The sequence below is a fragment of the Theropithecus gelada genome, chromosome 18, assembly GCF_003255815.1.
Source record: "Theropithecus gelada isolate Dixy chromosome 18, Tgel_1.0, whole genome shotgun sequence".
Taxonomy (NCBI): domain Eukaryota; kingdom Metazoa; phylum Chordata; class Mammalia; order Primates; family Cercopithecidae; genus Theropithecus; species Theropithecus gelada.
In genome coordinates, this window is record NC_037686.1 from 72,533,740 (window position 1) to 72,555,375 (window position 21,636).

The following is a 21,636-nucleotide window of genomic DNA, read 5'->3' on the forward strand; positions in this document are numbered from 1 at the left end:
TCCCACATGCTGGGATCAGAAGACTAAACAGGCTGGAGAAAATGGATTAAACAAAGCAGAAATAAATGCCCCATAATCCTTCTTCCTAACAGTCTAGTACACACTTCCCCAGACTATTTAGTGCAGCTAACACATTCTAGAAACACATAACACTTTAATAATCGTTTTATTGCAGAAGTGTGAACATAATGTGTGTCTTAGCTCCAGCTGCCATAACAAAATACCACAGATGGCACAGCTTAAAGTGTGCACATTTATTTCTCACACTTCTGGAGGCTGGAAAGTCCCATATCAAGGTCCGGCTTGTCAGTTTCTGGGGGGGCTCTCTTCCTGGCTGACAGACAGCTGCCATCTTCCTGTATCCCCACGTGGCAGGGAGACCAAGACCTCTGGTGCCTCCTCCTCTGCTTATGACACAATCTGATTGGTCAGGGCTTCATCCTTACGATCTTATGTAACCTTCATCACCCCCTAAAGACCCTGTCTCCAGATACAGTCACACTGAGGGCTAGGACTTCGACATAAGAACCTGGGGTGACATGGTCAATTCAGTGCACCACGCACACTGTTTTATAACTGTTCTCTTGCTGAGTGTATCTGAGTCACGTTCTCTGCCAGGGCACATCCTCATTCCACCACTGCAGGGACGTTAGGTGTTCGGGCTTTTGCCAAATGTTCACCATCACAAAAAACACCACAGTGAACAACCACACAGACCTGCCGCTGAGCATCTAGGGTGGTCACTTCCTAGATGCACGACTGCTGTGTTTTATGTTAGTGTTTTCTGAGAGACACTCTCAGGCTTGTTTCTCTGAGACTCTGCAGGTGGTACCTCTGAATCCCAAAACTCCAACTGTCCACCAGCTCCAGTCACATTGGAGGTGAGTGCCTGCTGGGATGTCATGCTGGTAAGAGCAAGTTCTGAGGGGCTTCCTGGAGGAGGTGACTTCCAAAAGGGAGAAGAGGCTGGCTGTACCCTGAGGGTCTGTGGGAGGTGACCCAGAGGTGGTGGAGGAGGAGAGAGCTCCTAGAGCCAGGATGAAGAGAGAAAGGCGGGGGTGGGGGGCAACCGATACATCTTGAAACAGAAATTCACATTTTTTCCTGAGAAGTATCAGTGGTATAGAGAAGCACATTAAAGAGGAAGGAATAACATTATAAAGTAGGAATTGGAGCAGGTAACTTGATCAGGTTTAAAGTATGCACATGTGCTTTTAATCAAGTTTTTCCTTGTGTCTCTACCTGAAATAACTCAACTCACTATGAAAAGACTGATGGACGCATCCCACATTTACTTTACACTCAGAATACATCCTATATTTCAAAACCAGTACCTCTTTATTTCAACTCCAGACCTAATGCCCAAGTAAGTGCCCACTTACAATGTATAGTTCCTACTCCCTTCAACATGAAAAACAGAACAAAGGCCCCGGAGCCACCACACAGCAGCTGGTCCTGAGTCTCATCTGCACTCAGGTCTCAACCTCAAGAGAAAGGTAGGCGACAGTCAGTGTTGGCCAGGGTGGGGAGAAGGGTCGCGGCTTGCTATGGAAGGGGGTGCAGGCACACATTTCTGTGGGGGACTGGAAGGGAAATACGGGAAAGAATAAAAGTACAAGTCAGCCTTGAAGAAAGCCTCCCCTCTCGTCGCCTGCTGTGGAGAAGGCTGAGCTCCTAACAGGGCAAACAGCTCACTGCAGTGGAAAAAAGCTCCTCCCTGGTGCCGCGGCGGCCACAGGCAAAACATGATCTATGTAAACAGCCCTTCACGATCCTTGGAAAACAAACAGGACACACACACACGCACGGGATAAGTCACAGTCCAGCTGGGAAGCACGCATACACACATCATGGACATGAATGCACACACACACATGCATGGGATGAATTGCAGTCTAAATGGTAAGCACACACACATGCACACGCACAGGATAAATTACAGTCCAAATGGGAAGCACACACATGCACGAGATAAATCAATGCCCAAATGGGAAGCGCACACACATACAAACACACACACAGGATAAATCATAGTCCAAATGGGAAGCGTGCGTGCACACACACGAAAAATCGCAGTCCAAATGGGAAGCACACACGTGCACACTCACCCAACACACATGCATGAAATAAATCGCAGTCCAAATGGGAAGCTCACACACACACACACACAGGCATGGGATAATCGTGGTCCAGCAAGATCACATATTGCCTTAGACGAGAAACTTTTTCTGGGCTTGATTCTTCCAGATACAGCTGTGGTTTGCTCCTAAGACCAACCCAGCACATGTGAGATGGGGAGACCTGGATTGCGTCCGCGTGTCTGTCCCAGTGGAGATATCACTGGAAAAACTGCAGTGATCTCTGTAAAAATCTCAACCACCCGCTCCTGGTAGGGTCAGCGCTGCACTCCAGGAAGAGAACGGGTCTGACTCCTCAGGGAGATGCCTCTGGGTCCAGGCTTTGTAAACCTGGGCCTTCCAGCCAGACTCCTCCGAGCTCAGTGTCCGCTGTTGCTGGGCTTAGAGGGGAGCCCCACTCCTTCACCGCCGACTCCTGCTCCTGGCTGCACCTGCCCTTGCAACAGTGTCTCCTCTCAAGAAAGGGAGAATCCTTCAGCCTTCGGTGCCTAAATGCTGAGAACCCATAAAGAGGAGCATCCCTGGAGAATCCCAGCTTGCAGCCATCCTCCCTCAAGCCCATTTCCAGTGTCCAACGTGGCTTTTTGGTCATTTTTGCTTTAGGAATGCCTCCAACCACAGCACTTTGGTAAAACCATGTCCTAGCCCCCAGTCTCCCTAGCAATGCCGGCTCTCACCCCAGATGGTTCCTGCCAGGATGGGAGGGTGGAGCTCACAGTTTGAAGGAGTGCCACCTTCACACAGCACAAGCATCTTTACAGAACACACGAGGCAGAAAACAGACGTCCACAAATCTGGGCAGATGGACACATGCCGACAGCATGGCAAGGTCCCCTCTCTTTGCCCTGCCCCATCACTTCCTAACGTGTGTAGGAGCAGGTCCACCCAAAGCAGCATGAAGGTTTCAAGCCAGTGGCTCCTCTTCTGGGGAGGGAGTGAGGAAGGAGGAGCAGGAGGTAGGCAGAAGAACTCACTGGGCAGGTGGCGTCCTGCAGGGAGACAGAGAACACCACGCCAGAGCCCAGAGAGAGCACTAACCACCACTGACACTTTCCCGTTTCATACATTTTTTCTGGGGCCATGAAGAGGAGGAGCCTGTCACAAAGCACCAATGGGAACTCACTGCCCCCCAGACTTCTCGACGCATCGGCTGGTGAGCACCAGAAGCCAGCCCAGTGCCCACAGCCAAGCCCACATGGTGTGGACCACAGCGCCTTCACGGGAAGGGCCTGAGGGTTGGCTGCAGTCATTTTTTTTTGTTTGTTTTCAAACTGGAGGGGACCATTTTTCCTTGGTAAACCCCTGGCACTGAAATCACTCAGGTGAGCCTCGGTGAAGAAGCCTCAGACTTCTTCAGGGTCCAGGGAGGATGAGCTCATCCCTGGAAGCCGGGCTCACATGCCCCAGACTGCAGCAACATGCCCTTCCACCCACGCCCGCTCCCTTGCCAGGGCGAGTCCTGCCTCCAGCGGGCCATTGGTCCCCAAGTCCACCAGAGAAGGCCAACAGGACAGGGGAGTCCCCCGTGACATGCCACTGCCCCCCCGCTCAGGAGGCTTGCTTTAGGGTCCCCTGCTGCCCTGGGCCCACGTTACATCAGCTGTTCCATGCAAAGACTTGCAGAGCCAAGAGGGGAGGTGCAGGCAAGCTGTTAGGAGCACTGGTTTCTCAACGGTGTGGTCTCGCTGCCACCACTGGCCGCTGCCTGGGCCTTCCAGGCAGCGACTTCACCTCCTCCTCTGGTAACAAGCACAGTGGCGGATGCCCATGCCATGGATTCCATGCATGGTGGTCACCATCACCATACGAAGTCCAAGAGCAAGAACTCTGCCAAGACACTATTACTATCAAAAGCAAATGGTTTGGGTAATGCCAAATCCAGGATGATCCTGAAGTTTATATTTTGGTTAGGAATGCGATGGTCAAAGACCTGAAGCCACACGAAGGCGCCGTGAGCGTGCTGCCTGGCCCATCTCAGAGGGGCACCCGGCTGCTGGGGGCTACGTTGCAGCTGGTCTCGCCTCTGTCTAGGGAGGCAGAGCCTGACGGGAATGCCCCATTGTGCCTCAGAACGAAAGTTCAGTGGTCTGCAGAGAGGAGAGGAAAGGTGAAGCTGAATGTCCTGTGGAAAAGTGGCACAGAGGCCTGGCTGGGTGAACCAGGGCCTGGGAAGGGAATGGCCACGGGTGCGTCAGCTGCTCACCTGGGCCTGGGTGTCCAGGTCCTGAGCTGACTCCTGGTGATACCCCCTCAGCAGCCCAGGTGGCAGAGGGGGCACGGAGTGCCTGCTACCCGAGGCCTCTGCTTGGGAAGTTCCTGGCAGGAGAGCCAGGCGGGGCGTGGGCAGCCACAGCTGGGGCCGGCAGGTGAGGACACGTAGCTGGGAGGGGCGTACCTGGGAATGCAGTACTGTGCTCTTCTGGGGCTGTGGCCTCACTGAGGCTCCCAGGCTACATGGAGGAGGCTCCGCTCCATGGTGTGCACCCCCCAGGCATCACGGGGGCCCTCCCAGGACCAACCCAGACAGTGTCAGGGGTCCTTGTTTTCTGCGGGCTGGGGCACACGGTGGCCTCTGGGTGTTTTCGGAACGGCAATCACATTCTCAAGCTTAACTGTCTCTATGGCACCGCAAATGGCAGGGCTGCTCGCCACTCCCTGGAGGAAGTGAGCCTGACCCCCCGTTCCCGCCAGTGAGCTTGGCATAGGCACCACATGCTCTTGGGTCCCCCTCATACAAGCTTTGTCGGGGGGCAGACGTCCACCTGCAGGCCCAGCCCCTCCTCATCACAACAGAGTCCACCACAGGGGGCAGTCACAACTTAGCCCCATGGTTCTGCCCCCAGCAGACACGTGGTGATGTCTGGAGACATTCTAGTTAGCACAAGTGCGGGGGACGCTCCTGGTATCCAGATGGCAGAGGCCAGGGGCACCGATAGCTCTCCATGTGCAGATGCCCCACGGCAAAGAAATGTCCAGCCCAGAACGTCAGCAGTGCTGAGGGTAAGAACCCTGGCCTCACACGCACGTTTCCAGCGGGTTGGAAGGCGGCTCCTGCAGTGAGGCTGTTCGAAGGCCTGAATCTCATATGTGATCTCGACATTAGAACATGGGCTGCGACTGGAGAAGCAGCCTTGCAGGGGTGAGACAGGAAGAGGCGCCACTCTGAAGGCTCAGTCTGTGTGGCAACGACACCCACCAACGAGCCCTGCGTACCCTGACGTAGACTGGTGTGCCCACCAAGCATGCCAGTGACCCCAGGTCACACGCCCCTGGGGGATAGGAGAGGTGGTGTCTGTCCCCTGGTCCCTCAGCCAAGTCAGCTGATGTCCCCAGCTGGGATGTCTGTGGAAGCTGTGGTCCTGATGCCACACACGCCAAGGCAGGCATCATGCTCTGGGTGCCGGGGGACCCAGTGTGCTTGGGTGCATTAAACACCCAGGCCACCAAGGACATGGTGACATGCCACTGTGAGCCCCCAAGAAGGCCTCATCTCCACACAGCGCTGCAGCCAGCTGGTGACAGACAGGTCTCAAAGGGAGGGAGCAACCCTACATTTCTGCTTCCAAAGCCCGGCAGGCACGCCCTTCCCCTAAACTCAGCAGATCAGATCTCCCTCCCCTCTCCCCACAAGGAGGGTCTCCTCCCCAGTCTCCCTCACCAGCGACTGTGCCCCTGCCTCCTGCTCAGGGAAGAGCTTCTCTCTGCTGCCAACCTGGAACCTGGCCCTTCCCCTCCTTCCTGGCTGGGAGCTGCTTCCAGCTCCTGGTCTTCCTGACGGGCGTCGGCTCCCCTTTCCTTGTGTCCTCTCCCCCTGCACAGAGCATGTGTGGGGACAGGCAGCTGGATGAAGCACCTCAGAAATCCACTGCCCAAGGCTGCCCAGTAGACCTGTCCCTGGGAGGGAAGCAGCCTGGCCCCGCTGATAGAACCTGCATTTCAGTCAGACCCAGGGCTGCAGGGCACAACACATTTCCAGCGGAGAAGCCCCTTTGCAGAGTTCAGAGCTCTGGCACACCTCATGTTCAACTCCTCATCTTGCCACCTGCTTTTGTTATGCGAGAAACTGAGGCAGAAAGCAGGGAGGCCACACAGCTGGGTAGGGCCCAGCAGGGTCTCACCCCAAGCTCCCCAGCTGCTCACCCACAGTGCTCTGGGCCCCTCCCACTTCTACAACTGCGACCTGTTTTTGACCTTGACCGTCTGTCTCCCACTCCCAAAATGCCTGTGACCAACTGGCCTGCCTTTGATGAGATGCTCAGAGGAACAGCAGCCACTTGCCCACTGGCCCCCAGCCCTCCCTGAAGGGTGGCAGCTGATGCCTGCGTGTATGAAGGCAGCTCCTGCCCCCAGTATCCGCAAGGAGGGATAAACTCTCACATAGACAGTGAGGGTGTGACAGGCCCCGAAGAACAGGTTCTGTGTCCACTTTAGATGCTGGAACTACACTTAGAGAGCGGCCAGCTTTTACAGATACAAAAATAAACACGTTTGACTTTGCTTGTTATTGCCAAGGAAGCCATCTTCCCCTGCTTTGACCCCTCAACTGCGAACGCATTTCCTATAACATCTGAAAATGTACACTGAAAATCAAGTCACACTTTAAGGTAATGTTTTTGGCCAATTTGTTCTGAGAACACATATAAAACTACATAAAAATAACTTCCACAGGGAAAAAAGGTGCAAATCCAACAGACACCCTTTCCAATCACCTAGACGTCACCTGGGTATTGAAAACCACCTTGAGCCCAAATCCATCTGCACCATCAATTCTCTTGTGTCAGGTGCATCCACGGCGCTTATCAAAGCTGTTTTATTCTTCTAAAAATGACAACTTACTATTTTGGGCAGGACAAATGTTCCCGGAGAACTTTTAAATCTGATATTATAGTTTTATTTCTTAGTTCTAGGTACAGGGCTAGACGTTTGGCTGAAGCTGTGTGTGCCACAACACTGCAGGCCCCACACCACGCAGCCAGACGCCCCTCCCACCCTCCTTCCTCTTGACGTGGCTCCCACGGAATGAGATGGCCGGGGTCTCACGAGGGGCCCGTGAGAATGGGTGGGCCGTCCATTCACTACCATAGCATGCCGACAACGGGGGCACAGAGAAGTCCCCCTTTCGAACCAAGATTTGAGCTGAAGAGTCAGGTTCCTGGTTGCAGGCCTCCGTCATCTGCAGGAAAGTTAGTGAAGAGGTGGAGGGCCTTGCAATGTGAAAGGGTGAGAGAGAAAAAGCTAGAGAGAAGATTTCTGCAAAACAAGCCACAGATGGGCATGGAGAAGAGCAAAGCCACACACGGGCAGAGTGGAAAATTACGCTGATCTTCTCAGTGTCTCTAAAACAACAACCAAAAGACAAAAACACCACCAGCATCTGTCTTCTTCCTTTCCAGCCAGACAACTCTCCCCGGCCCTAATGGGTTTCAGGCAGAGATGGTTTCCTGAGGGCAGCGCCAGTCAGAGTGGGTGGATCAGGCCCCGGAGCTTCTAATGGCCCCAGCTGAGTCCCCCATGGCTCAGCACGTGATCCTGCCGGTGGCACACACAGCCCCAGCTTGAGCACTGTGCAGCCGTTCCCTCTCCAAGTGCTCTCTGCCCAGGAGCCCACTTCATCCTGCTCCATCAGTCTCTGACCCTGAGAGAACCCCCTTGTTTGTTTCCAGAGACGTTCCTTTGGCTTCAGCACTCACCGCTCCCCAGACCACAAAGGTGTATGGACTTAGCAAAACCAGTCATCATGATTTTTCTATATCAAAACCAGTCATCATGATTTTTCTATATCAAAACCAGCCCTAACAATTTTTATACAACGTTTAAATAAAAACAAATGGAAAATACAATAAACAAGTCATCTAAATAAAGCTGTGGTGTAAAGTTTAAATTCCCCGAGTCAGAAGTCAATTGGATGTCCCTGTCTGAGCCGAGAGCACATGACATGCAAGGAAACCACAAGGACAACCCCACACTATAATTCCAGGGTCCTGTGTGCCGTGATGACCACACTGTGGGAAGCATTTTAACTCTTGCTTTTACAAACTTTCTTTTTACACACGTTAGCGGTCAAAGAACTCCGTTTTTCTTGGTCCTTTTTATTGTCCAAACCAGAGGAAATTGAGAACCCACCCCCATGCATTTGCCTCTGATGTGAGAAGGAAACACTAGGGCTTCAACCAGATGAGGGGCATTTGTGAAAACCCACAGCTAAGGTCACATTCCACGCTGAACCCTGGGCACCTCCCTCTAAGGTCAGGACAAGATGAGGGTGTCCGCTCTTACCCTTTTAGCCACTGATGGTCATACGGCAACTCTCTGTTGAAGCCTCTGAGGAACTGCCGGGCTGCAGTGAATCCACGTGAATGCAGTGAATCTCACAGAAACTCGCATGTGAGCATCATTCACAGTGGCCAAAGGTGGGAACAACCCCGATGTCCATCAACTGATGAACGATGAACACAGTGTGACCTGTCCATACAGTGGGATCTCAGCCACAGCAGGAGCAAGGCACTGAAACAGGCCATGACACGGATGAGCCACACCACGGATGACCCCACGGACGTGCCACTGAAGCACCATCACGCTGAGTGACAGAAGCCAGGCACCCAGACCATGCACCGTACGATTCCTTTCACGTGACACTTCCAGAACAGGGAAATCCAGAGAGACAGAAAGCAGGTTAGAGGCTCCAGGGGCTGGGGGCTGGGGGAATGGGGAGAGACTGCTTAACAAGCACAGACACTTCTTTTTGGGGTGATGAAAATGTTCTAAAACTGACTATGGCATTGGCTGCACAATTCTGCGAACACACCAAAAGACACTGGATTGGACAACTTAAATGGCTGGACGCTGAATTCGGTCTCAATAAAGCTAAAAAATAAGGTGGCTCCTTCCAGCTTGTGGGAACCTAACTGCTAGTCCCACACACTTGCCCTCCTAGTTGCTGCAACCTTGAATGCCTTTTAAGAAAGAGAGATTTGTGAGAGCGCCTAACCTTTTCTCTGCTTTTAATCTACTCTCCTTTACCAAATTGGACTAAAATCGACATTAATGAATTACAATCTGAAAGTCTGTACCTTTCCCATACAATCTAAGGGGAGTGACCAGCTCGCTCCTTGCTCTATCCTGGGTGCCTTCGTATATTCTGTTTTTTAACAGGATCACCTTTTACCCATTTCCCAGGATGACGGCCTCACCAGCGCAGGGAACAGGTTGCCACCAGGGGGCAACCAACGGCTGCACCGGCTGGTCTGGACCACAGCAGGGACAGCGCCCGGAGAGCCATGGCCGGGGAAGCCCGTACTGCACGCAGACACAGGGACGGTGCCACGCACCACAGTGAACTGACTGGTGATGCATTTCTTCACAGAGCGGCCGGACACTTTTGTTCTTTTTCCTTGTGACAACTTTGGATTGCTTCCATTTTTCTTACAAACATGGAGTTTTCCGTCATCCCCGACCGTTCTGCCCTGGTTTCTGTGCAGCACCTCACGGCCTTGCAGAGTTGGAGCAGCACTCGGAGCATGTCTGCCTATCCCATGTCTGCCTGTATTTTCAGCCCATGGCAAGACAGAAGGAAGAGTGACAAGAAGAGCCAATGAATCGCCACAGCTGCAGGACACTGTATCGCACGGGCCCTTGCCTCTAGGTGCCCTCAGTGGTTTGCCAAAGGTGCTTCATTAACTCTGACAGCACCTTCATCAGATAGAAACTAAGATGAAAATAAACCAGGAGAAATGAAGGCAGCACAGTTAGAACGACTCAAGTCCGGAACAGACTATCAGTAAACAAAGATCAGTCTTTTGGTCCCTGTGAATCCACAGTTTCAGGAAAGTTCTGTCACCTTGGCAGCTCTGAGAGCCACCGTCTTCAGGCCTGAGCCTCCACCAGTTCCTGCTCCCAAGCGTCCACTCAGCCTGCTGACCACACGACTTTGCCTCCCCGTCCTGCATCGCTGTGGACACGAGGCCTCCTTCCACATGGAGACACGTCTAAGTGGCAGCGGCCGTGCCCCGACTGCCACCGAACAGCTAAGGAGACACCAAGATCTTTATCTTTTTTTTTTTTTTTTTTGAGACGGAGTCTCGCTCTGCCGCCCAGGCTGGAGTGCAGTGGCCGGATCTCAGTTCACTGCAAGCTCCGCCTCCCGGGTTCCCGCCATTCTCCAGCCTCAGCCTCCCGAGTAGCTGGGACTACAGGCGCCCGCCTCCTTGCCCGGCTAGTTTTTTGTATTTTTTAGTAGAGACGGGGTTTCACCGTGTTAGCCAGGATGGTCTCGATCTCCTGACCTCGTGATCCGCCCGTCTCGGCCTCCCAAAGTGCTGGGATTACAGGCGTGAGCCACCGCGCCCGGCCCGGAGACACCAAGATCTAATGAGGCGACAACCTGTCTGCTGGAGCAGCGGAAAGAGGCGAAAGCCACTGGTGGGAACATCGAAGCTGAAAAGATAAAACCAGACGACTCTGCCAGGCTCATCCCCAGAGGAGCCTCAGCTTGACTGTGGTGAGAGGCTCCCAGCAGGAACCAGCAGAGCACTGAGGATGGGTGGAGCTCAGACGGTGCCTTAGCCTGCGGATGTGCTAGGCAACCCCTTTATCCTCCAGGGTTTGCCTTGGGCTGTAGTCCAGCCACTCAAGGGTAACTGCTCTGAGATGTTGTTAGAAAATCACGCAGTCTCCAACCAACCGAAACGTCTTGTACGCTCCAGGTTCTCAGCCTGGGTATTTTCCAGCACAACACTGCACACTGACCTGGGAGAGCAGAATCTGGTAAGTGTGATGTGCCCTGCTGGGAAGTGGGTCATTCCCTCGGGCACACAGGTGGCGCACTCGCCGAGTCTCTCACATACCCTCAGAAGGTGATTCAGTGTTTTTTTAAGAGGCGAAGTCTTGCTCTGTTGCCCAGGCTAGATGTGAACTCCTGGGCTCAAGCCATCCTCCTGCCTCAGCCTTCTGAGTAGCTGGGACTACAGGCATGCACCACCACACTCGCCTAATTTTTAATGTATTAACAAGTAATTTTAAAAGTAATATTAATGAAATGAACTTTTGTTGTCTTTCCTATCTAGTTAAATTTGGAGCCAGCACTACCTGAATGTCACACGACCTAGAAGAAATTATTCTAGGCACATGACCAGCAGCCCTGGAACACAAGGGACACGCACATGCTCCCACACACACACATGCATGCACCATCACGCACATCCTCGCACACGCATGTACCCACATGCAGCATACACCCTCACACGCTTACACCCTCACACATACACTGTCACACACACGCACCCTCACACACACATACACCCTCACACACACATATACCCTCACGCGTACACCCTCACACGCATACACCCTCACACATGTTCGCACACCCTCACACATACACTGTCACACACATACACCCTCACACACACATATACCCTCACATGCGTACACCCTCACACGCATACACCCTCACACATGTTCGCACACCCTCACACACGCATACACCCTCACACGCATACACCCTCACACGCATACACCCTCTCAATGCACACACCCTCACACACGCATACACCCTCACATGCTCACACACCCTCACACACCCTCACAATGCACACACCCTCACACGTGCATACACCCTCACACGCGTGCACCCTCATGCATACACCCTCACACACGCATGCACCCTCACATGCTCACACACACCCTCACACATGCATACGCCCTCACACACACACACACCTTCACACACACATACACGCATGCACCCTCACACACGCATGGACCCTCATACATGCATACCCCCCTCACACATACGCCCTCACGCATGCTTGCACTCTCACACACGCACCCTCACACACTGACGTGCATACACCTCAACACACATGCACCCTCACACGTGCGCACACACACATGCCTATGCACACACCCAAGTGCACACGTGCACTCATAGCTGCTGCTCTCGAGGTGATAACTGAGGGCTACAATCACACGTGATATGCAAAGTGCTAATCAACATTTCGTCTGTAGCTGCTATTCCTCCAGTTTTAAAAGTAACATAAAATTTTACCCTCAGCCCCTGAAATCTGCCTGCTAACCAGTATCTTCTCATCTTTTCCGGTCTTCAGAACCACCTTAAGAAATCAAGGAAGAATCCGCTAAGGGTTACTCTGATGGCCTGACACCAGTGGGGCTGCCGGCTCCAACCTGTTCTCTGGCCCTGGAAGGTCCACGTCCTGCTCTGCCCGGCTGAGGGGATGGCGCACACGGGTGGGTGCTGTCAGGTTCTGCACAGCCACAGCTGACTCCCTCCTGGTGAGAAATGTACTTGGAACACTGGGCTTAACTGTTTCTCACATTTTGCTTCAGAGTGGACACAGCTGTGTCCCTCAGGCTAGCCATGAGGCGTGTGTGTGAGAAGGGTTCTACCACGGGTGGGTGCTGTCAGGTTCTGCACAGCCACAGCTGACTCCCTCCTGGTGAGAAATGTACTTGGAACACTGGGCTTAACTGTTTCTCACATTTTGCTTCAGAGTGGACACAGCTGTGTCCCTCAGGCTAGCCATGAGGCGTGTGTGTGAGAAGGGTTCTACCACGGGTGGGTGCTGTCAGGTTCTGCACAGCCACAGCTGACTCCCTCCTGGTGAGAAATGTACTTGGAACACTGGGCTTAACTGTTTCTCACATTTTGCTTCAGAGTGGACACAGCTGTGTCCCTCAGGCTAGCCATGAGGCGTGTGTGTGAGAAGGGTTCTACCCACCATGGACACGCATAACCACCGCGAGCTTCAGCAAGGGGGACACGCAGCATCCTCAAAGCAGCCCTCGGTGTGGCTGGGCTGCTCCAGTTAGATTTAGTTGTGAATCACCATAATTCAGGCATTGTGGGAGGGTCACGAGGAACAAAGGAGACCCTCGCCCCTTCCCTCTTGGTGTGTACGGGCCCCCCATCCACCTCCTGGCTCCCCTGTGCTGTACCCATAGCACCTACTGCAGGAGCAGCACCTGTCTTCCCTTGTGGGCTCCACCCCGGCCCAGGGATGACCACTGCTGACCTGTTAGATGCTTTGCAGGGTCAGGCCCGGTTCTGAGAGATTGCTACATAAGCTCTGAGAAACGCATCATTAGGCGACTGGTCGTCATGCAAACATCCTCGAGCGCACTCACACACCCTGCAGGGTGCAGCTCACTGAACGCCCAGGCCACGTGGAGAAGCCCACTGCTCTCCACGTGTCAGGCCGCCCGGGCCGGGCTCTCCCATAGCACACCCACACGGCGTGTTACTGTGCTGAATATACTAGGCAACCGTGACACAACGGTGAGTATCTGTGTATCTAAATACTTCTAAACATACATAAGGTGCAGAAAAAATAAAATCGTATGGGACTGCTGCTGTTGCATACGTGCTTCACCATTGACGGAAATGTTATGTGGTGCGTGGCTGTGCTCAATATTAGAAGTGAGATGCCTTGGACACAGTAATATCCCTCTCATTTTACAGTACTTCTACCCCTCCTCAGTCTCTGCTACAGTTTAATCAGATACAACTTTGTTTAATCATGTGACCCTTCTTGGGTCCCATGGCTGGCCCCACCCTGGCCTCTCCCTAAGGCCCTGGAGGTGGCCTGATCTCACTGCCTGTGATAGGGACTCAGCTCAGATTCAAAGACGGAACCTACATGGGTGTCTTGGGGAACAGAGACTTGGATTCCAGTGCTGGTGTCTCTTCCAACAAGAATACTTTCTCGAGGGCACAGATGCAGTTCCGAGGGCCTAGGCACCTCCTCACGGTGACTTCCACCTGCAATTCCTGTCCGGGGCAGCAGAAGTTGCCCTGCCCCAAGTTCTGATGGCCCAAAACCTGGCAGGACCCTCCCAGTACAGGCGCCTGAACCCAACTGTGCCAGCACAACCATCCCAGCCCTCCTCGGATGCCCAGTTTGCCAGAGGAAGGGTCTCTCCGTTTCCCCACCTATTGCTCTTGAGTTTTTACGATGAAAGAGAAAGAAAGGAAACATGGACCCCTAATTTCCTACACAGATGCAGGGCACAGTTCACACGGCTTCTCAGGGGTCTACATCTCAGAAGATGGGCAGCTCTCAGCCAGTTGCCCTGACCTGGGATGGCCGGGGTGGAGCAAGTGACAGGCACGTGGGAGAGACCAACCCACGAGATGGGCTTGCGGGGAAGTCAGGCGGGTGCAATCCCTACCATTTCCCCAAGTTCGTGAGGGAGGTGTAGACTTGCGGGGGCATCTGAACACAAGAGTGACGTCGGGTGTGAGTGCGGACATGGGAAGAATAGCGCTCATCCCATCAGAGGCAGCAAGGCAGGCGTTGCCCGGCCCGGGCTGCCTGACACGCTCTGGGGCAGAGAACCCAGTTGTAGGGGCTGCCCACGTGTCACTTCCACCCCAGATCTGGCTTCATGGCCTGGTTGTGATTCACCCTGTATTTAGACAACACTACAACTGTAATTGAAACAACCAAAAATAACCATTGGCAGAAAAGCCCGTATTTAGAGCAGACCTCCTTCAGCAATTCCCATGGCCAGCATTCAAGGCCAAATTTTGCCAACACATCAAACCAACTGTTTTCTTCTTTCTTTTCAAAGGAGATCACAGAAGCCCAACAAAGAGGCCTGGGGCACGTCAACATGGTCCTCATTGGACTGGTCACTGGTCCCTTCCTAACTCAACAAAGGGCCACTGCCCCACCCCAGCTGTGGGACTGTATCTCTGGATGATAAGCTGAGTCCAACACAAACACAACGGTAAGCCTTTCCAGCAGAGGGTACTAGGCGTTGCTCCTGGGACTCCTCAAGGGACCAGCATGAAATACCAATGGGCAAAGCACCCTTTTTCCTCTGAGTGTACCACGAGGACTGCTAACTCCAGATGTCTTCTCTTACCCACTGACAGCACGTCAGGGGCCCACCAGGCCAGGCAGGTCACCCTAGCCCCACACAGACTGGCGCACAGACCCTCTGGACAAAAACAGCTTCAAGCGCGTCCCTGGGAGTCCCCCGTCCGTCGCTGGGGCTGTTCTTTCATCTCCCACATGAGACCAGACCTCTCCTTCCAGAAAGAAGGTCAAGCACCAAGCAGAACTTGATCAGTGTTTAAACACCTAGACAGAGGCTCAAAGGCAAATGAAATCCTGCTGTCAGAAGAATTTTTAAACAGCTGGTTTGAGACATCATGTAGGATATGATTTATCTACCAAAGAGCTTATTCTCTTGAAGTGTACAATTCAATGTTTTTTTTAGTATATTCAGGGTTGTGCAACCACCACCACTGCCTAATTCTGGAACATTTCCTCACCACCCCCCCCCCCAAAAAAACCCCAAACCCATTATACTCCCCATCCCAAGGATATGACTTTCAATAGGTTCACAGATTATTCCAGAGTCTATTCATGCAACTTACAAGCAAAAGTGAGCACAGATTCTTATTCTCTCCTTGCATTGTAAGGGTCATGTATCACACACACCATTCTGCCCTACGTTTTCTGCTTAGTATCTTCAAGAGCCTGGAATTTAAAAAAGAAACGACCCACACCACCTTCCGGCCATTTCTAAGAAGCCATCCAGTGCACCGGCAACAATCCAGGCTCAGGGGAATGAACCCACAGGAGGCCAGGGGAGGGTCCTGAGGGCAGAGCCTCCTCGGATGGGCAAACTCTGGCAGGCCTGAGAGGGCTACTGTGTACACTGCCCCTCGTCCAGAGTCTGTTCCCAGTGGGCGCTCTGCAGTCCAGGGAGGTGCCCCTTTAGGCCTCTGACGTGTATAATGGGCCTGATGTGCACAGGCCCATGATTCTACCCGTGACCGCCTGAGCACACAGCTGCTTCTCCACCTGTAAGTCCAGCTGTGGGGAGGAGGCATGGAAGCAGGCCCAGACACGGATCCTGGTCTGTCACCTGATGGCTATGTGGCTCTGAAAAGTCACGCAGCCTCTCCAGGATTCAGTTTTGGCCTATATAAAAACGGCAGCCACTCCTACCTCTGAGAGGAGGTATTTGAGACCATGGATTTGAGGAGTGGAGGGCAGGTGGGCAGCCATTGGTAGAAGGTGGGCTTAGGAGGTCTGTGGAGAGAATACCTCTGAGGACTCCTCTGTGAGGCCCTGCAGCCCTTGGGACTCTTTCTTGGTCTCCAGGCGATAAACAAAACCACCATCCATGAGCAGGAAACAGAGCTCATTAAATCCCAGCCTGAAACAACAGACCCAGAACCTATGCACTCAAATTCTCCACGAAATGTGCAGGGTTTCTGCATCTCCCTCCACCTACAGCCCTGGGAACAACCGACCAGGGGTCAGCCATTCTGGAGGCCCCATTATATGCCTCTCATCTAACAGGAAAACAACTGTGGCAGTCCAGGGTGTGAGAATTCACTGGCTCCATAACACCAGGGGAATGAGTATCTTAACAGTAACAAAGGGTAAAACAGAAGTAATTTTAATCCCAGAAGTGCCTGGCAATAGGCAGGAAGGTCAGTGAAGGCTTATTTAAGGGTTTCATCAGCATATTCCAGGTAACTCTAGAGGATCCAGAGCTGAGCACCTGTTAACCTCAAACTGGCCACCTCCCTAGGACCTGCAGAAGAAAACGTCAGAGCAGCTGGAGCTGCCCAGATGTGTGGCCACAGCCCAGGCCTGGCAGAGCTACAGGAGGCGATGTCTTTCTTTCTTTCCTCCTCTGTGTATGGTTCTTTGGGCTTTACCAACCTAGAGGAAAACGCCGCTCAGATTGGGATGGAGTCATCACTCAAAACACTCGAGTGCCGACCACAACTCACCACCAGGAGCCCCCATGTGTGTCCCCGGGCAATGAGATGGAGAGACATAAATTTTCTGCCACAGATGATAGATCGCAGGCAGCTCAGACATATGAATTGCTACTGGTTCCTTTATCTGATAACAAGAAATTTTCTTGAAAAATGTTTAAATCATTTAGGTTTTGGTCTGTAAGAAAACCAAGTCTATAAGGGCCTATGCCACTATTTAAATATATTTGTCAGCCACTTAAGTGGGAGCCTTGCACTTGGCCCAGCTGGGTTTTTGGTTCCTCACCTGTAAAGAAGAAAGCTCGATTGGATGACCTTTAAAATTACTTCAATTTCAAATTCCTATGATTTTGACATAGCAGGAGACTCAATGTTTATTAACTAAATGTGCTTAGATGTATACACGTGATAATGAGGGTAGCCAGAAAGAATCATTTGCTGGAGAACTGTTTAGGTTAGACAAGACTTGTTCCAAGATAGGGATTTATTTCCTAGTGCTGACAAACCAGCCTCCAAAGCCAAATCTTAAATTGGTCAAAGGTATCTAACTTCACCTTGATGATTCTTAACATCAAAAACGTGTATTTTCATGTTTTCAATGTACAAGAAGGTCAGCGTTAACCACAGAAGAGTTTCCATTTGATCATTAAGGAGTCACTAAAAACCCTAGAAGGTGCTGGGGTCAAAAGACCGAGACTGCGCATTCTCTATGAGACACGATATGACGGTGGCCCCTTGGTTCATTCCTGAGGAGCAAGAGCATCAATGAACGCTCTCCTTTGGTGGGCTCTGAGTCTGACCCTGAGGTGGGGCGCAGTGCAGGCAGAGGGGCCATCTGGCCTCAGCTCCAGCTCCAGGGGGCTGTTTAGCTGCCACTTGGGAGCAGATCTGTTTCGGAGTCCTTAGGAGAGGCCTCGACTGAATGCCAACCCCAACTGAAGCCACTGCCCAGCGCGAGCCCAGGTGACGGGGGACAGCAGACGCTGTGCTGGGAGCCTGAAGTTCCACAATTGCCAAGGCAGCCCCAGGGACCTGCGTGGGGCTGTCATGACACATTGAAGGGTACACTGTACTTTCGGAGCCTCACAGTGGTCCAGAACAGCAAAGACAAGGAGGGAAGAAGGATGAGAGTGAAAGAAAAGCACACCTGGTCAACCAGTCCCAAATCTCCACTGCTCATCATCTCCTCCTCACCGTCCCCACACCGTGGGCTCGCTGGCCATGGGAGCTGGGCCGTCAGTCCTCCCGTCACTCCTGTGTGGAGGGCGGAGAGGTGTCTGCGGGGAGCTGCTCTGCAGCAGCTTCTGGTGGATGAAGCACCAACGTGTCCACGTCCTCCTGGTCCCTGCCGCCAACATGTCAACACACCACAGAGGACTGACATCGCGAGACAGAACTTGCCTCCTAGTTCAGAGAGGCCGCACGCAGATGGTGGCTAAGGCCTCCGAGCTGTACTCTCTCCTAGGGCAATTTAACTCGGAGACCCACCTGAAGCCCAAGAGGCACAGCCCCTCCTCAGCACGGATGCCAGCCTCACAGAAGGCTCGCTCCTGATCCCGACGTCCTCCCCACTCCAGGTCCTAGGAGCCTCTGGCCTGGGGTGTGGTCAGTGCACAGGTGCTAGGAGGAGCAGCCAGGGAAGGAGGGTCGGCCTCACACGTGGCCTGGGGAAGGGTCCAGGAGCTCCCCAGAGACTCAACGACTCCATCAGCAAGGGAAAATTCTTTCATGCTTTTTGAAAAAGTATAATTCCTCACCCTTTGATTTGAAATTTCTAGTAAGACCATAGATGTATCAGTTATAAACACGCCCCAAGGACATTGTGTAGAAATTTATACTTATAGGTACAGAGCTGTTTTTTGGAGTTTGACTTCAATTGCAACAAAAATACAAAACACTTTAATGGGTACAGAGTTTCAGTTTGGGAAGATTAAAACATTCTGGCCGGGCGCGGTGGCTCAAGCCTGTAATCCCAGCACTTTGGGAGGCCGAGACGGGCGGATCACGAGGTCAGGAGATCGAGACCATCCTGGCTAACACCATGGTGAAACCCCATCTCTACTAAAAAAAAATACAAAAAACTAGCCGGGCGTGGTGGCGGGCGCCTGTAGTCCCAGCTACTCGGGAGGCTGAGGCAGGAGAATGGCGGGAACCCGGGAGGCGGAGCTTGCAGTGAGCTGAGATCCGGCCACTGCACTCCAGCCTGGGCGACAGAGCGAGACTCCGTCTCAAAGAAAAAAAAAAAAAAAAAAAACATTCTGGAAACAGATGATGGCGATGTTTGTACAATGTACCTAATGTACTTAATGCCTCTAAACTTATACCTAAAGATTGTTAAAATAGTACATTCTACGTTATATAAAAAGTAAGTCATTCTTCTGTGGTACTGGTTAATGTCTTGGTGTTGACACTTTTCTCCACCCCAGCCTGTGGCTCCGAGTGGAACTGCTGAGGAGCGCTGGCAGGAAGTGCTGGCAGGAAGGCGGGAACGCTCAGCATCCCTGCCCCACAAACCACCATGAGGAGTAAACGGCTCCAACTCCAACAGCACCTCTCACCCCCAACTCTGCCTGTGTGGGTCAAGTGCTACAAAAACAGTCGGGATTTCTGGGAGCCTGAGTACAGGTGGGATGTGCTGCACATGGTGACCTACAGGCTGAATCATTTTCCAACAGGAGGGGATGGAAAGTACGAGATACGGCGCAAAAACAGGAAAAGAAACTGCTGTGCAAGAGGAAATCCAAATCTTGCTTACGTTTCTGGAAAAGAAAAAAGTTCACAGTGGAAATTTTTATGTCTCTGGACTTCAAACTAATATAGGAATATCATTTCTACAAGAGCTACTTTTCATTAAGGCACTGAATAGGGATTCTCCTGGCCACAGGAAAGCAACATGGCCTTAACGTGACAGTGCCACTGAATCAACCCTCAGTTCTGAGCAAGCGAAATGCGAATGCACTAGTGTGAGATGCGTGCCTGTCACCACCTCTGCATCCTCCACATAAATAAAGGTGCCAAATGGGCCCGAGCTCATGGATAAGTGAACTAAATTTCAAACTTTAGCTGAGAACTATATTCACAATGTTTGACCTTTCTTGAAGCCTCAGTGTCATCATGTGTAAAAGGAGGAAACTTACACAACTTGGTTTATTGTGAGAGTCACATGATAATTTTAAAAATCCTTGGTTAGCAGTAAAACATAACGTTTCTGAGAACATTCTAAATGTTCATAAACATCAATGTGCATGAGCCATGGACATTTACCCCTGAGATCTTAGTTCTGTGGGGTAGGGGTGAGCTCTGGACTTTGCGTACTTCATAATCCTGGCTCCAAAATACTGGGTGCAGGAGGACCTAGGCCACGTGGGAAATTGTTTCTTTTTTTTTTTTTTTTGAGACGGAGTCTGGCTCTGTCGGTCGGGCTGGAGTGCAGTGGCCGGATCTCAGCTCACTGCAAGCTCTGCCTCCCGGGTTTACGCCATTCTCCTGCCTCAGCCTCCCGAGTAGCTGGGAAGGGTTCCTGAAGTGAAAACAGTAACAGAGGTGAATTTTAGGAAATAAAAGATGTTAACTAGAAGAGAGATGGACATAACTGGGGGGTAATGATACCCATGGGAACAGAGAAACCCACGTGTGAGGTGTCCGCCTGAGGAGACCAGGGGCTCAAGTGACCCCCTCCGAGGGGCTGGCTGTGCTGCAGCAGAGATGTGACTAGAGGTGACCCTCCTGGCCGACTGCTAGAGAACAGCAGCGCCGCTGTTGGGTCTTGCTGTGTGGCTGGGGAATAAAACGGCAGGAGGAGGAGGGGGCAGGAAACCAGCTCTGCCCGCCAGAGTCCCACCCTGGACCACGAATCACTTGGGCTCGAGATGATCACTGGCCTAGCATGAAAAGAAAGCCCCAACCTGTGCCTCCACGTATGGCCTCATTTCCATCAAACTGTACCCACACAAACGTGTTAATCATCACACAAGCCACTCTGACATGACAGAAGCCATGACATGGCCATTTTTACCACACGACGCTCTGGCCAAGTGACAGGTACAATCTGCTGACAGGCAGCATCCTTTTTGCTAAACTTGAACTCTGCAGACCTATAGCTCCTCGTCCACCAAGGCCAGGCTGAGAGGAGTGTCCGTGAAGACAAAGTGCCAGGTGCTTGGAGAAGTGGGGATCCCCGTTCCCAGGGCGGGCAGCCATCCATCTGGCCCCCTCAGTGCTATTCTGGCAGGAAAGCAGCCTCCGCCCGGCACCCCAGGCCAGACCTCCGCCCGCACCTCAGGCCAGACCTCCCCCGGGCACCTCAGGCCAGACCTCCCTGGGCACCTCAGGCCAGACCTCCACCCGCACCTCAGGCCAGACCTCCGCCCGCACCTCACGCCAGACCACCCCCCAGCACTCCAGGCCAGACCTCCGACCGCACCTCCGCCGCCTTCACTGCAGCACTCAAGAGGAGCAATTCAAAGATCAGGAGTTCCTGTCCCACACAATAAGAGTCTTCCAAGATATTTATATACACATATATATTTTTTTTCTGGCCAGGTGCAATGGCTCACACCTGTAATCTCAGCACTTTGGGAGGCCAAGGTGGACGGATCACCAGAGGTCAGGAGTTCCAGCCTGGCCAAAATGGTGAAACCCTGTCTCTACTAAAAATACAAAAAAATCAGCCAGGCGTGGTGGAGCGTGCCTGTAATCCCAGCTACTCAGGAGTCTGAGGCAGGAGAATCGCTT

At 52.5% G+C, this 21,636-nt stretch overlaps 1 protein-coding gene and 1 long non-coding RNA gene across 2 annotated transcripts in view; one reads left to right on the plus strand and one right to left on the minus strand.

Moving 5' to 3' along the window:
• LOC112611409 overlaps nucleotides 1-2,597 on the plus strand; it is a 30,043-nt gene extending 27,446 nt beyond the window's left edge. The window contains exons 2-3 of the long non-coding RNA XR_003116650.1: nucleotides 826-881; nucleotides 2,248-2,597. This is a non-coding gene — a long non-coding RNA (uncharacterized LOC112611409). The remainder of the gene's footprint in view (nucleotides 1-825; nucleotides 882-2,247) is intronic.
• The window catches only part of PARD6G (par-6 family cell polarity regulator gamma), a 92,639-nt gene that overhangs the window by 17,826 nt on the left and 53,177 nt on the right, over nucleotides 1-21,636 (minus strand). The window lies entirely within an intron of this gene.